Source organism: Bidens hawaiensis, unplaced genomic scaffold, assembly GCF_021521415.1.
Source record: "Bidens hawaiensis isolate Kalapana, Puna unplaced genomic scaffold, B.hawaiensis_p1.1 tig00007577_1, whole genome shotgun sequence".
In the NCBI taxonomy this organism is placed as follows: domain Eukaryota; kingdom Viridiplantae; phylum Streptophyta; class Magnoliopsida; order Asterales; family Asteraceae; genus Bidens; species Bidens hawaiensis.
Window position 1 is genome coordinate 940,347 of NW_027491528.1, and position 17,182 is coordinate 957,528.

At 38.3% G+C, this 17,182-nt stretch overlaps 1 pseudogene across 1 annotated transcript; it reads right to left on the reverse strand.

Annotated features, from left to right (window-relative positions):
• Window positions 1–672: 672 nt before the first annotated feature.
• Window positions 673–16,132, reverse strand: LOC143635558 (uncharacterized; annotated as a pseudogene). The gene is made up of 15 exons (XR_013154079.1): window positions 15,903–16,132; window positions 15,471–15,813; window positions 14,470–14,869; window positions 14,179–14,219; window positions 14,011–14,079; window positions 13,820–13,920; window positions 13,649–13,727; window positions 13,471–13,569; window positions 13,312–13,380; window positions 8,144–8,193; window positions 7,970–8,051; window positions 7,780–7,874; window positions 7,630–7,692; window positions 1,488–1,570; window positions 673–755 (listed from the first exon to the last, which is right to left on the reverse strand). The product of XR_013154079.1 is annotated as an uncharacterized LOC143635558 (transcript).
• Window positions 16,133–17,182: the final 1,050 nt, after the last annotated feature.

The following is a 17,182-nucleotide window of genomic DNA, read 5'->3' on the forward strand; positions in this document are numbered from 1 at the left end:
CAGCGGCGAACTTAACTGAAGGCGAACTTGAATGTGCAGCTGTAGATGCGGGTTTGGTCTTAACCCACTAATCGTTTATGTTTCAACATATAAACCTTTTATATGATCTTAACCATTCCCGTAAACGTTCCCATGGCCATTTTCGGATAAGACTTGACACGGGATATCGTAAAGTTTGGACCTTTAGGCTTAAAACGTTAAAAAACTAGATCTAGGACTTTCTTTATCGAGCCGTTCATAACCGCAGGTTCGTTAAGTTCATTTTTAACATCAAGTTTGCAACTTTATCACATAATAAGGTCCGATTTACTAGCCTACTAAGTTTCATGCAAAACCGACTTCGTTTTCTCGTACTTTTCACAAACCAAACACTACTCGTTTTACCCGAAACGAACCAACTAACCCGTTTATTATCAAGTTCATTACTTTATAAATAACCATGACCCAATCTATCATCCTACCAATTTTCATGTAAATCCGTTCATGAAAAGTAAGCCTTTTTAGCAAAAACATACCTTTGAGGTTTTTGTCTGAAATCACTCGAGAGGCTCAAAACCATATCAAACGAACTTTGATTTGAGTGATTCAAGCGACCACGGCACCGTCTTGTCCCGATATACAAACCCATCATCTCACCTTCAACGGAAACAGCCGCTACAGTCGCCAGAAAAGCTAAACAGTCGACGGAATCTTTATTTTTGAGCTGCTATGGTTTTGCTGATACAAACCGTACTTCCCGACCTCTGATAGAAGATCTGATCGGTGGAAATCGTCATATATATGTCATGAATATTCAGCTAAAATTTGAGACCGATCCGACGGTCAGATCTCCAGAAATCGTTGTGTCTTTATGAGTGGTTTTCTAAAAACTGGAATTGGAGAAGTGTGTGTTTTTGATGGTGTAGGTTATGGTGTAGAGATGTATGAAAATGGAAAGGGTTAGGTTTTTAAGGGGTATTTATACTCCCTTAAGCCCATGTACCTTAGGCTCATCTTTCCTTTTTGGTCCATAATTAATTACATCTAATTAGCCTACTTATCCTTCTATCTTTATTATTTTACTATTTTTCTAATTAACACAAGTAAACTTTTCGGTCATAAATAAATAATATATTAATTATTTATTATTACAAATTTTGGGATGTTACAATAATCGACTGCAACCAAGATATATAAAAATCCATTTGAGTTTGGAAATGGGCCCATAAAGTCAATTCCCCATACATCAAAAATCTCTAACACCAAAATCGGTTGCAATGGCATTTCATCCCGTTTCGAGATACTACCCAACTTTTGACAATTTAAACAATGTTGGGCATACTCACTTGCATCTTTGAAAATGGTGGGCCAATAAAACCCACATTGAAGCACCCAGTAGCCCGTTTTCTGACCGCTAAAATGACCCCCACACGCTGATGCATGTGCATGAGTCAAAATCTCCCATACCTCAGAATCGGGAATACACCTCCTTATCATTTGATCCGAACCAATCTTGAACAAGTCCGGTTCATCCCAAATAAATTGTTTCACTTGGTCCATGAACCGTTGTCTTCTTTTCTTCACCCAATGACTTGGAATAGACCCCGTTGCTAAATAATTCACAAAGTGGGCATACCACGGTGCAGTTGACACGGCTAACAATTGTTCATCGGGAAACCGTTCGTTTATCTCCATCGGGTCATCGACACCCTCCAATGGAATTCGGGATAGGTGATCCGCCACGACATTTTCACACCCATTTTTATCTCGAACCTCTAAATTAAACTCTTGCAAAAGCAATACCCATCAAATTAACCGCGCTTTTGCATCCTTCTTCTCCATCAAATATCGAACCGCATTATGGTCCGAATAAACGATCACCTTACTGCCCCAAATATACGAGCAAAACTTATCCAAAGCATACACCACCGCAAGTAATTCTTTTTCGGTGGTTGTATAATTAAGTTGCGCTTCAGATAATGTTTTACTCGCATAATAAATTACCACCGATTTTTTATCAACTCGTTGACCCAACACCGCTGCGTTAGTAGTATCACTAGCATCACACATGATCTCAAACGGCTTTGACCAATCCGGTGGTTGTAGAATGGGAGCTTTCACCAATTGTTCCTTCAAAACATTAAATGCTTGCAAACACTAATTAGTAAAATCAAAAGTAGCATCTTTTAACAACAAATTACATAAAGTACTTGACCTACCCCACATACCTCCTCCACTGATGCTTGAACTACCCCACATACCTCCGAAGCATGACCCAACTCGTTACAATTTGTAAAAACATCAATTACCTGATTAGTAGTGTGTATATTTCCTTCTTCCATGGCTTGCACTTGAGGTCTACCAATCGCCGGTCTTTTGCTCTTCGTCCAGTTTGGGCTTTTCTCTTTGAAGTAACCGCCATTTGTTCCAAATATGCCCAACCTACTTGCTCATAGTTAGTACCAAATGACCCATTTGTAATCGACATTAAATTTTGTTCATCTTCCGCACTCAACCCTTCATGAAACGCATTCAATAACTCCCAAAGAGCAATACCATGATGAGGACAATTCTTAATCATCATATTAAACCGCTCAAACGCTACATGAAACATTTCGCCTGATTGTTGTTGGAAAGATCTTAGACTCCTTCTTGCATCTTTAGTCTTTTGAGCCGTGTAAAATTCTTCCAAAAATCGTTGTTGCATCTCGGCCCAAGTGTAAATTGATTCGGAAGGCAATGTGTAGAACCATCTCTTTGCTTTATCTTCCAACGAAAATTGAAAAAGAACCAATTTCATCTCATCCGCCGAAAAACCTTGACCCCCAATTGTGTTGCACATAGATTCATATGCCTCCAAATGAAAATACGGTTCCTCCGTTGCTAACCCCTTATACTTTGGTAGACTTTGGAGTGCATTGGTTCTCACTTCAAATGTACTCCCTTCTTGATTGTGAGGAATAACCACTGGAGACATATTATTAGTAATGATTGGTCGGAAATGGGCTTCAATCCCCCTTACCATTTCTCTTGCATGCCTTCTTGGTACCCCGATTGGTACTCTTGGTTGACCCATTTTCCTATAAACGGACCTTGGCTGCGCAAATTGTTGTTGAAACTGTGGTTGGGGCATTTGTTGTTGAAATTATTGATCTTGAGGTTACCCTTGTGGTTGTTGAACAATCGGTGGCGATTGAGCTTGTTGATGAACAACAACCGGCGTTGGTTGTTGTCGAGCCTGTTGTTGAATCGATGGTGGTTGAACGCTTTGTTGGACAACCGGCGGTGGTTGTTGTCGATTAAACTCTTGCAACGGTTCCGGTTGTTGCCATTGAACATAACCAAAATTTGTTGGATTTACCCTTTTGCTTCCATCACCTCCCATGTAGTATCCTTCCACTTCATACCCCTCAAATTCACTGTCAAATCCATATTCGTATCTGTCACCTTGTGATCTTGAATGTTGCATGAAAGGTTGGGGTTGATATTGGTAGCTTGATTGTGATTGTTGAAAGGTTGGTGGTTTGTTTTGTTGAGATGATGATGCACCAAAGGTAGGAAAAAGGTTGGAAATAGCTGGCAATGTGGATGATGTTGCAAAGGTGTACTGATCAGGGATGGGTTTGGTTGTGTGAGGTGGCAATTCTCTTGATGTTGTAGGTATATTAGTGTTGATTGGTGGAGGTGTAGTCGGGATTGGTTGACCCGAAGTGGGAACTGGTGAATTCATGTTGCTGTTTGATGTAATTGGAGAACCAAGAAGCTTGTTCTCCCTGAGTAAGACTCGGTTTCTTCGAAGCATTCTGTTAATCTCAGGATCAATTACTAGCGGTGATGACCTATTAGATCTTCTAGTATGCATACACCTGTAGGTACCTGCACACTAACATAACTAGCGTAAACCCGAAAATAACAAACAAAAATTACTAAAGCTAACACACGTTGCGCACTACTCCCCGGCAACGGCGCCAAAATTTGACGTGAGGTCGAAGACTCACTCAAAAATAAACTGATTACAACTATTAGATAGCGATAAGCGGGTATCGAACACAGGGAGTTTATGGAAATTGTGTTACCAAGTAGTTTTGTTATTTATAAACTAAGTGCAAAAAGTAAATTCAAATATTTGGTTGTTTGGTTTTGATTAACAAAAAAAACTAAAGCAATAAACGAGTTTTAAACAATACGAGAAACAATGCTCTCTCCCGATTTCAGGTTTTCAATATTGATAAAGTTAACGTTTACGTTAGGGATTAACTACATAAACATAGTTCGTGAAAATGCGATTGAATGTGATAAAATAGGACTAAGTACTTCGATTATAAAAACGCAAGGTTGTCACTCAATAATCAGTTTTATATAGTTAACCCTAATTCTCTTTTAATAAATCTCGATTGCCTATGGCACCAAGAACTGATAATCAAGAACACAGATTTACACTATACTAACAATTACTAATCAAACTCATAATCTCCATAGCAATCTAATCATAGGATCAAAAGACTATCCCACAAATAACATAAACGGATAACAAGTAATCAATTGAAAACCTTACAATTCGGGAGAGAACATAAAGAGTACTAGCCACACATCGTTTGATTAATCATCACATCAATTAAGATAATCGTACGAATCATAAACCCAAACGAATTATTATAATCACCAAAGTATTGTTCTTGTTCTCAAAAATTCGTCCCTAGGTTGTTTTTGAATGAAGGATCATAAAAAGACAGCCCAAAAATGAGTAATAAACCAAAAGAAATCGGCAGTTACGACCCGAACCGTGGCACACGGTCTACACCGTGGGTCACGGTGATCTTCTTGCAATACTGGACCGTGGCCCACGGTCTCCACCGTGGGCCACGGTGGGCTTCCCGGTGGGACATAGGCCACGGTACAGTGGCCTCTGTCCATTTGCTCCTCTTTGAACTGTCGCCCACGGTTTGAACCGTGGGTCACGGTAGACTCCGGCCATGCACCTTGTATTCACGTTTTTGACTTCTTTCGCGTCTCCGGTTCCTTAGGTTTCTTCGTTATACGTCTTTAGCTCCGGAACCTCCTTTGTACCTACAATTCACCCATAACATCGTAGTTATCTAATTCCACAAAATAAACCAATTCAATGCATGATTACTAAAGACATTAGATCAATTAAGGGTTGTCCCATGGACCACTCGTCAGTACGCTAGACAAGATCTGAATGAACATGGGGACGACGGCTGATCAAAGACGAAGTTGATGGTGTGATTTACAGCGATAGAGTGCGAGAGATAAATACCATGTTTTTTGGGGGATAGCCTATGAAATTTAGGGTTTTCTATTTCTAGCTTGTATTTGTATTTGTATTTGTATTTTATACCCAACTTGGGTTTGTGATTCAGATTATTTGTATTAAAGAAATCATGTATTTATTGAGTATTTTTGGTGTTTACCTCATTTATATTCTTATGGCATGTTTATCTAGTTAACAAATCTTAAATTCACTTATTTCAGTTTAATATCATGCTAAATCAAAGTTTGCGGGCTAAGATTGTAAAATATCAAACTTGTGATGTTCCCACCTCGGCGCGCTACATGACTAATAGAGACCAAGCCCGTCACGATGCGCGACGAGGGAGGTTTTTCGGAGTTTCTATGTCAGTCGTGCTACGCGACGGGAGGAGCCCGTCGCGACACACGACCGATGGTGCTATCGGTGAAGAATTTTGGCATCTTCATTTTTTTTTGTCAATTCGATCCCAAACACCTTGATTTCTTGAAGTAACCTCCAAGAGATGTGTATGAACGATTTTGTGACTTTAATTCGTTAACTCTTTGCAAAAGCTGAGATCATATGACTTAATTGCATTCATTTCCTACATTAATCAAAAGATACACCAAATCTCGTTAATTAAACAAGTTTAAACGGCTACTTTATATAAACTAACATCCCTCAAGCTTAATATTCTGTCGTTCCACAAATTCCCACTCTCAATTCCGGTTTGTGGTTGCTAATTGCTCAAGGTTTGACTTTTGAAAGTCAAAAGGTGTTCATCACCTCATTATCTCATTGTTCCATCAATCTTCTAGGTAAGTTATGAACATAAAAGTTGTTTGTTTTCATAATGAAAGCGCCCAATCAATTTCAATGATTGAAGGGGTTTCTTTGATCGATTTTACTAAGGCTCGTTTAGGGTTTATGTTAAGTTTAATTGGGGCTTTTCAAATTTCACATGAATTGATCCGAATTAGCTCTTGGCCCTTTTATGTTATATGTTTTTCATGTTATTTTGGACATATTGGACCCAATTTCGGTCTCCAACCGACATCCGGGTCAGACACGAACCAACACTTGCTTAACTATTGTTTCTTTATTACGTTGAGTTATACTTCATAACTTTTGGTAATTTTGGTTTGTTTCTTCCTAGTTTTTATCATAGTTTAATATTATAGTTTTTTTAGGATTTTCATATAATTTAGTCGGTTCGCTTTATTCTCAATCATCTCCTTCCTTAACTCGCCAAATATCAAATGTGATTAATCACGTCCCTTTTTCATACTTTTATTTTGGGGGCTTTATACGTACCAAAACACACATTTATAACACATTGATATCTCAACTATCATTCTATAAATTGTGTGTTGTGTAATTGCTTTGATTAATTGTTAGTTGTTATATGACTATGTGTTTACTGCTTTTGTTTGGTTGATATCTCATATACATCCTCATAGTATGATCATACGTCGTCTGAGTACTTGGCCTAGTGTTGGGGAAAAGACATTATTAGTTTACATTAGTTGTTGTAATTCACAATCACAAAAAGAATTGGTTATTTTAATGTTATATAATATCAAAATGTGGTTACTCGCTCAACACAAGTTGTTGAGAATATATAAAATTTTTACGCATATTGCATGTCGACTTTTAGGATGATTGAAAGTTTGAAGATTATTTAGTTCGGACCTTAGGTAATTAAAATAAAAAGACAAGTTTTTGTATTTTTTTTTTGATGATGTAATAATAATACTTGGTTTTGTTTCAATATATGAAACAAAAACACGACGAGACGTGTCAAAGAAAACATACCATGGTAGCCTACGCCCGGCAACATAGGCCATAACGTTCGGCATATCATAGTGGGTGTATTTTGGGCATCAAGCACCCAGGGCAGCATAACCTACATCCCAGGGTGGACACATGTAGAAACCGACACATCTTTCAAAAACTACATGTTTTGAACATACCTATTTTGTTCAGAATCCGTTTGTAAACTCAGCTTGACCTGAAAATGCTTTGACCCGTTACTAACTTGACCCAACAGGCCACCATATTAGCAAAGCTTACTATTAATATTGAAGATAACATAAATTTGATAGAAACAAATTGATACTCGTTTTTTTTATGTCAAGAAACATATGAAGAATAATAAAAATAAAATCAAACATTACAAGGGACAAAATAACAAGTTAGTCCAGTTTCTCTGTTGTAATTGACCTAAGTGTTGAATTGGGTATCCTGTATCCGCCACAAACTCACAATAGGAAATAACTTTGAAAGTATATATATATATGTGTGTGTATCAAGATCAAGGTGTCTGTAGTTCATTTAAACAAAACCACATCATGCATTATTATTCTTTTTTTCAGGAACCCTCAAATTGAACTGTAAACTTCTTATGCAAACCCCTCAGCTTAATTAGTATTTCCTGGAATGTTGGCCGTGATTGCGGTTCCCTGACCAAGAAAATAACAAGTTATAAGTTGACATAATGTTCCTTCAAAACTAGTCATAAAATATTTGACAATCAAATATTAACTAACCTTGACCAACAACTTTCAATAAGAGAAGCCCACTGTGGATCAACATCATTTGGAATCTCTAACCGCTTATTCAAGAATCCCACAGCTTGAATAACCTGTAAGTTTCATTACATTTTGATGTTAAACACGGAAGATTTCAAATTTTGGTAACATCAATCGGTACACTTTATAAGAGATGCATGTTTCAAACCTGCATTGAGTTGAGATATTCCCAAGGGATCTTTCCAGTGGTAATTTCCCACAATACCACACCATAACTGTACACATCAGAACTACACATCAACAACAAGAGTTTAGCTCAAAAACCGGCTCATGCTAATTCATGCGTTTAGCTCAACATGAATAGAACAAGATACATGCTTACTTTTCATCCACTTGCTCATCGCGGAGAACTTCTGGTGCCATCCACTGAGGCTGGGAATTAAAAGATTAACGAATGTAAGCATAGTTTGATGGTACTCATTTTGAGTAACTAAATTGACGTTTATGAAAACAAATTTATCAAATGATAACCAACTCCAAGAATATGTGAGATTTGGATCAGTCCGAGGCTTTAAACAAGATCAAAAACACAATGTAAACCAGTCGAATGCTTTAAAAAAAAATTGATGTAGAACAAAGGAAAATAAAATGAGACAAAATACAGAACTATCATTAGCTACCATTAAATACTAACAAAACTAACTGATCTCCTATTCTTTCTCGATCCATGCAGCTCCACAACGTCCATGATTCCCCAACGTTCTCATTCCTGTTTACTCGTTCTAATCTGGTATGCCACATGCTGCTATTTTCTTGCTGCATTCTGTTTTGATCCATCACCGCAGTATCCTTGGCCCAAGTTCTGCAAATGGGTCAGTCCATCAAGTTCCTGGGTCTTGGTCAATATTAGCCCAACATTCTCCCCCGTAATGTTGACATCCAAGACCCCTATTAACCTTCTCATCTCAGTGAACTTGACCCGCGGTAATGCCTTCGTAAGAATATCTGCCTTTTGCCACTCTCCTCGAACATGCTCAACATTAACATCACCTCTTTCAACACATTCCCGAATGAAGTGATACTTTGTGTCAATGTGCTTGCTTCGGTTGTGAAAAACGGGGTTCTTCATGAGTGCTATGGCTGAAACATTATCCACACTCAAAGTAAACTGTTTCACCTTCCTGCCCATCAACTCGGACAACAGGTTTTTCAGCCACAACCCTTGGCATGTGGCTGCAGCTGCAGCCATATATTCAGCCTCACAAGAGCTCAATGCCACGGTTCTTTGCTTCTGCGAAGCCCAGGTGATCAAGTTACCCGCATAATAAAATACCACACCCATGGTTCCTCGTCTATCCTCCAAGTCCATACCGTAACTGCTGTCACTATACCCGTGCAGCTCACCTTTACCTTCTCGGCTGTACATCAGCCCATACCCTTTTGTACCCTTAAGATACCTCAAAATCTGTTTAATTGCAGCCATGTGACTTTCTTTCGGCTCCTGCATGAATCGGCTCACAACACCAACTGCATATGTGATGTCGGGTCGAGTGTGCATAAGATACCGGAGACACCCAACCATTCTTCTGTATTCGGTTTGGTCAACAGGCTTACCTTCTTCATCTTTCGTCAATTGCAGCTTGTTCTTCATAGGTAGCTTGGATGCATTGCACCTCTCCATACCCACCATATTTAAGATTTTACTAGAATGCCCTTCTTGCTTCAAAGTAATGCCATCTTTACTTTGATTAACTTCAATACCAAGATAATAAGATAACTTGCCCAAATCACTCATTTCAAAAATCATCATCATCTTGGCTTTGAACTCGGTTATACTTTCTTCACTTGAACCGGTTACAATCAAGTCATCCACATAAACACCTACAATAAGAGCACAATCTTGTTTGTGTACCTTGTAGATGGCTTGCTCGTGAATGCACCTACTAAAACCGAGGGCCTTGAGTTCTTTATCTAGCCGTGCATTCCAAGCTCTCGGAGCTTGCCTCAAACCATAGAGGGCTTTATGCAACCGATACACCATCCTTTCTTTGCCTTTGACTTCAAACCCGACCGGTTGTGTTACATAGACTTCCTCTTTGAGTTCCCCGTTCAAGAAAGCGGATTTTACATCTAAGTGATGCACAATCCAGCCCTCTTTGGCGGCTATGCTCAACAGAAGCCTCACGGATTCGATACGAGCAACCGGTGCAAAGGCATCTTCATAGTCGACTCCTTGTTTTTGCACGTACCCCTTTGCAACCAACCGGGCTTTATGTTTGGTTATACTACCCTTTGCATCTTTCTTCAACTTGTATACCCACTTTAAACCAATTGGCCTGTGGCCCGTTGGAAGTTCGGTTAGAGTCCAAGTCTCGTTTCGTTCTATAGACTTTAACTCATCTTCCATGGCCTCGAGCCAAGCTCTATCTTCTGCAGCCTCTTCGAATGAAGTTGGTTCCTCATCAATCAACATCAACTCGCCATATAACTCTTGTACCCGTTCATCCGACATCGGTTCGGTCTCTTGATAGAGCTCATTTAATGATCGTTGGCCTCTTATAGGAGTGTGATCGAACGTATCAACACCTTCATTTGAATCACCATCATCATCTTCATTTTGCACCTGTTCTGTTGTTGAGTTATTCCCTCTGTGTTCTTTACTTTGGCCACTGTGATTACTTTCACCAACATCTCCAAATTCATCGGCACACCAAGACACTATTGGGCCTTTCACATTAAGCTCACTGCTCCAGGCCCACTTCTTTCCCTCATCAAATACAACTTCACTTGGGGAAGCTATTACCACCTTCATATCAGCCGGATTTAGTAGCCTATACCCTTTGCTCTTTTCTGCTATTCCCAAATGAACCATCGGGATACCTCGATCACTTAACTTGGCTGGCTTCTTACTCACATCTTTGACATAAGCAACACACCCAAACACCTTTAAGTGTGACACTTTTGGCCTTTTGTTCTTCCACACTTCATACGGGGTTGCATTCTTTACCGACTTTGTTGCCATACGATTGAGCAAGTATACAGAGTGTCTAACCGCTTCTCCCCATAATTGATCCGGGACTCCCATAGACTTTAATATCGATCGGGTCATCTCCACCACGGTTCTATTTCTACGCTCCACCACCCCGTTTTGATGAGGAGTGTAGGGCGTAGTTAGTTGTCTTCTAATCTTCATTCTTTGACAAAAGTCATCAAATTGATGTGAAGTAAACTCGCCTCCTCGATCTGTTCTCAACATCTTTACATGGTATGAACTATCTTGTTCCATTTGCAATTTGAACTTCTTAAACATAATAAATGCTTCATCTTTTGTTTTTAGAAGATAAACCCACATAAAACGTGTGTAATCATCAACAAGTAATAAGAAATACCGATTACCTCCATGAGTTTGAGGTGAAATGGGTCCACATAAATCTGCATGAATTAACTCCAGTGGCTTGGTTGCTCTCCAAGTTGACTCTTTTGGAAATGACCCTCTTGTTTGCTTTGCAATCATACACCCTCCACATACTTGTCTTGGGTGTACTATGTGAGGTAAACCCTTTACCAAACATCTTCTGGACATTGATTCCAGTACATCAAAGTTCACGTGCCCCATTCTTGCATGCCATATCCAAGCTTCTTCACTCAACTTGGTTAACATGCAAACGGGTTTGGTAATTTGCAAAGCAATCTTATACAAACGATTTTGTGACCTTTGTATCTTCATAACCAGCCTCTGAGATTCATTATACATCTTTAGGGTTGCTCCATGCAGACGGATATCATAGCCTTCTTCAGTCATTTGACCCAAGCTTAAAATGTTGCTTTTTAGTGCTGGAATGTAGTAGACATTTGAGATCACCAACTGCTCACCATTCTTTGATTCAATTAATAGTGTACCCTTTCCAACTACTTGTACCTTTGACCCGTCACCAAACTTCACTTCTCCGGTTACGTTTGTATCTAGTTCTGCGAAGAACTCTTTAACCCCGGTCATATGGTTGCTAGCACCATTATCAAGATACCATGTATCTCTTGTGTCTGGGACAGCAGCTTGGGTTGGAATGACCTTATCTGCATTTAATAACACCATGTTTGTTGCTTCTACTCCACAAATACTCAAGAGCACTGCTGGCTCATCTTCTTGAGTTAAGTGTGCCTCTTCTTTCTTCTCCTTTGGTTCTTTGCATTCGGATGCAAAGTGACCATATTGATTACAATTGAAACACATTATGTGTTTCTTATCCCTTCCTTTCACATTGTTCCTTTGATCTTGATTCCCCGCATCTCCACCACGGTTACCCCTACCACGGCCTCGACCTCGGAATCCTCCTCGACCACCCCGGTCGCCTCTGCTTCGCCCTCCATGTTGCTGCTGACGCACACTGCCCTTTGCATTTTGTACTCCATTAAACCGAGAGAGTAACAAACTGCTCTCGTTGTTTTGGTAAGTTTGACGAAGCTTCAACCGATCTTCGTACGCCTTCAAATGAGCAACTGCCTCTTCAAACGCCATTGAATCTACAGTAGCACTTTGTTCAATGGATGCTACTAGATTGATGAACCGGTCGGGGACGGTGTCAAACAACTTCCGAACCATCTCTTCGTCACCGAGTGTCCCTCCGACACTATTGAACTTTGACACCATACCCGACAATTTTCCTGCATATTTATCGATCGACTCTCCATCCTTCATGTGGATAGCTTCAAACTCACTCTTCAATATCCTCAACCGGGCCTTCTGTACTCGTTCTGCCCCGATATAGCGAGACTTCAGCGAGTCCCATACCTCCTTGGCAGTCTTCTTCTTTGCTGCCTGGGCCAACACCTCCTCTGGGATCGATTGGAAAATAAAGGCTCGAGCTTGTTTGGACTTCTTCTCGTCTACGGTCACGCCGGCCGCTGGCTCGATGGCTTCCCACAACCCGTGGGCATCCATTATTGCCTCCATCTTGATTGCCCAGGTGTTATAATTTGTGGATGTGAGAACTGGACACTGGAATGGAAAGGAGCTATCTTTTGAGGGGTTTGAGGTAGTTGCTATGGCTGACATGGTTTCGAATCGAAGGTATTTAGGCATACGAACGGATCAGAACAAGTGCTCTGATACCAAATGTGAGATTTGGATCAGTCCGAGGCTTTAAACAAGATCAAAAACACAATGTAAACCAGTCGAATGCTTTAAAAAAAAATTGATGTAGAACAAAGGAAAATAAAATGAGACAAAATACAGAACTATCATTAGCTACCATTAAATACTAACAAAACTAACTGATCTCCTATTCTTTCTCGATCCATGCAGCTCCACAACGTCCATGATTCCCCAACGTTCTCATTCCTGTTTACTCGTTCTAATCTGGTATGCCACATGCTGCTATTTTCTTGCTGCATTCTGTTTTGATCCATCACCGCAGTATCCTTGGCCCAAGTTCTGCAAATGGGTCAGTCCATCAAGTTCCTGGGTCTTGGTCAATATTAGCCCAACAGAATATAGCAAAGGACCGAATATCACAAGTCTTGTTAAGTAATAGACAAAGAACATTGCAGTACCGGTCCTATCCCGATACTTGTTGCCAAGTAGGTTTCGTGTTTGATACGGGAGAGACCAAAGTCGGCAACCTATTAAATGCACAAAATTAATCATTTTTACTCATATGGCCCTATGAATAAAAAAATGAAAATAAATAAAAGTAATCATAACAAACATGCCTTCAGATTCCAATTCTTGTCAACAAGAATATTTGAAGACTTGAGATCACGGTGAATGATAGGCGGCTGGCAACAATGAAGATAATTCATGCCCTGCGCCTACACAAACAAGAACTTAGTTACTACCTTTATATTCAAACTGAATTAAGAAACAATAATTAATTCGCATGATACACACAATATCCATAGCCATATGAACTCGGCGTCTCCAATCTAATTTTATCGCACTGTGCTGAAGTAACCTCAACAAACTTCCACTGTAAAATAAAAAAAAAACATATAATTACTTATATCTATATTGGACCACAAAACGTTACTACTTATCATTATTGCATATTAGAGGACCAACCAGGGAAGAAACTCGGTAACAATGCATAGATGTTGAGGTGAAACAACAGCCCCCATAAAGAGCGAAATATTTGGATATCTAAGTCGTTTCATCAGACTTACCTTCAAATCATAACAGTATAATTATAGTAATAGTAAGTATATGACATTCAAATGCAGAGTTTTCAAAATTCAGCATAAAGAAAAAAGAACCTCTTTTATGAAGGATTGGATGACATCTACAGGGTATTCTTGCGTGTTAAATATCTTAACTGCAACATCCTACATAACACAGATGCATATAACTTGGCATTTTAGAACAATTAGCATTTTGAACAAGCATCCTAACAAGATGTATTAAGTGGGAATTAGAAAACATACGGATCCATACAACAGTGCATGATATACTGTCCCACTTGAACCTGTGAAAATCGTTGTAACAAGTAATTAAAATATCAAACATCAAAAAAGTCAGACAAATAAAAAAAACTACATGGTTTCATTATAGTTAACTACAGATTGCAGAAACAATAGCATTTTGTATTGAGTGTTGTCTATTGCAAAAGAAGTTAAGCTTTTTTAGCTTAAAAACATTCCAAATATAATAAGTTCTTCACTAAATGTATTTCTCAAAAATTAATAATTTCTATATGTAGAAAGTGAAATATGAACCTTGCTCAACTTGTTCCCGGATTATCAGGTCGCCCCACGAGATCTCAACATCCAAGTTTTCAGTGTGGAGGTTGACGGAATATTCACTACATGAGCTACTTGAATATGACCATGATGACCCTGGAGCTTCTATAATTTCACAACTGGTTTGTGGGAGTGGCTCGTGTTCTTGGTCATTATTATTATGTAACCAAAGCCAATCAAAACGACTTGGTTTTATATCAGAAGAAGAAGTAGTAGTATCTATATTCATATTATTATGATCAGTTCCTTTCCATGGCCACGATATTCCTTTATTACCCATCCATGCCTCTACCTTTACAGATAAACCTTTCCGTGCCTCTACATCCGAATCATGATCCATATTGGCTGTCTTCATTTTCATCTTGACCTTGGAAGCCTGGCAACAATCAGTAGTCCATTTGTCTAAAAATTAAGATGGTGTTTTTGCTTCTAATAAATGATTAATTCAGTAGCTAGCGTAAATTAGTTTGTACACTATGTTTGTTTTCATATACTATTTATCTAATATTCGTTAATATATAATATTGGCAGGTTCAAGTTCAAAGGGAACCACAAAAAAGTGAGGGACATGAACCATGTCTTTTACATGTAAAAAAAAAATAAAAAATAAATAAAAAAAATTATTTTTACATGTAAACACACATTTTTACATAATCTTTTTAGAATTTTTATATATAAACACAATAAAAAATAATATATATATATATGTGTGTGTGTGTGTTTTGCAAAATAATTTTTTTATTGGAATATCTTCTTCGCAAAAACTCCAAAAATGTGTATGCTAAAACGAATTTTTTACATGTAAAATTAAGTTTTATATTATTTTTTTTACATATAAAAGGCATGGCTCCATAGCCCACTCTTTTGAAGTTCCCCCATTGAACCCTCATCATATATGATATATTCAATTACCATCAAAGCGCTCGGTTGCATTTAAATGAAAAAAAACAGTTAAATGAAATTAAATAGTTACTAACCAAATTTGATATCTTTGAGATGATTGCAGATTGTAGCGCTTGATGAGAATTCGCATCAACATTTGATCTTGGGCGAAACTGTCGACAATCAGTACATATGCATGTGACACCAGAAATTATTCCTTACTCATCACGACATGGTGCAAGAGTAGTAATAACATTAAACTTTTCCCAGCACTTGTTCCTAACAGGAAACTGGCCTGATCACGTCTCTCCTTTCACAGCCCGTTGTATAATAAGCGTAGCGAATTCTGAATACGTAGGTCCTATAATAATGTCCGGAGCAGTTTTCCTTAGAACTTCTTCAACTGTATACCCATAAAGATTTTCTGCCATTTGGTTCCTACACATATTCATATATCATGAAGCATATATAAATAAATATTAATGTAGAGAATAATAATAATAATATGCATGTGGTGATTGACTGACCTGTAGATAATGCGATTGTTAAGATCAAAGACATGCACCGACTGAGGCATTGAGTGTAGTAAATTCACGTATTCACTTTCTCTTAGATTCAGTGCACCACCACCGCCTTCAAGCACTGAATTAGAGGTGATGGTGATGTTGAGGTTTTGTATATCCTGTTTAAGGTTGGCATGGTCTTGTTCTAGCTTCTGGATCTTCCTTAACAGCTCTTCAGTTGTTGTTTCTATCATCGTGTGGTTGTACTTGCTCCCCAGACTTCACACATCCTTATATATTTATAAACAAAACAGAAAAGCCAATAATAATAATAATAATAATATACAATTGAGATACAGCCAGCTAGCCAACTTCCACGTACAATATATCAATGGTCATTATTCTACGTACGTAGGACCTTTTTGTATAAGCAAATGGCCTCGTGTTCACACACACACTTTGGAATATATATATATATATATATATATATATATATATTATTACGTACGTGAATTAATATAAAACAGATTAACCAACACGTAGTCTTTTGTCGGGTGTCAAACTGGAAGGTTCGGATGGATAAGTTCAAGTTGAGAGTAAAACGGTAGCAATTGCCCTAATACGACCAAAGATATTTATTTATTAAAAAAAAAACTACACTAGCTAGGCTAGCATGACATTAATTCCGAAAACTAATAAAGAAACTTCCAATTTGCGTTACCCCTTTCACTCAACGTCCAAGCTAGTTAAACATTACTCTTTATTTTTAGCCAAACATGCAAAGTTACCTTGATTTCCTCTTAAAATCTATTACCTAGGTAAGCAAATTTACTATACAATTTTTATTAATGACTGTATTTTTGTTTAAACAACGCAACGGTCACCTAGCAAGATGTTATAACGAAAAAAAAGAAACAATTATGACAAGGAAATAGAAAAAAAAACACATCTTATATATTTTATTTACAACAATGATTCCTCCTTGATCTTTTTTTAACCAACAAAAACAAGCGAGACACTAGGGAACAATACATACAACACCACCAAACATCAGCCAATTAAACAAGACACATAAACAACCAAATCAAACCACAATACATCTATTGCACATCTAACCGGCATCAATTTTCCTAAGTAAAACCCGTTTTCTTCTCCATATTTTCAATCCAAAGGTGTCCCAGCACCTTTATTTCCTCCACAAGACACAAGATTTGAACCGGCACCCTCACTATGCACAACATCATTTCTTTTCTTCCCCAAACACCAAATCGCTATCAAGCACACTGCATGAAATATCTTGGCCT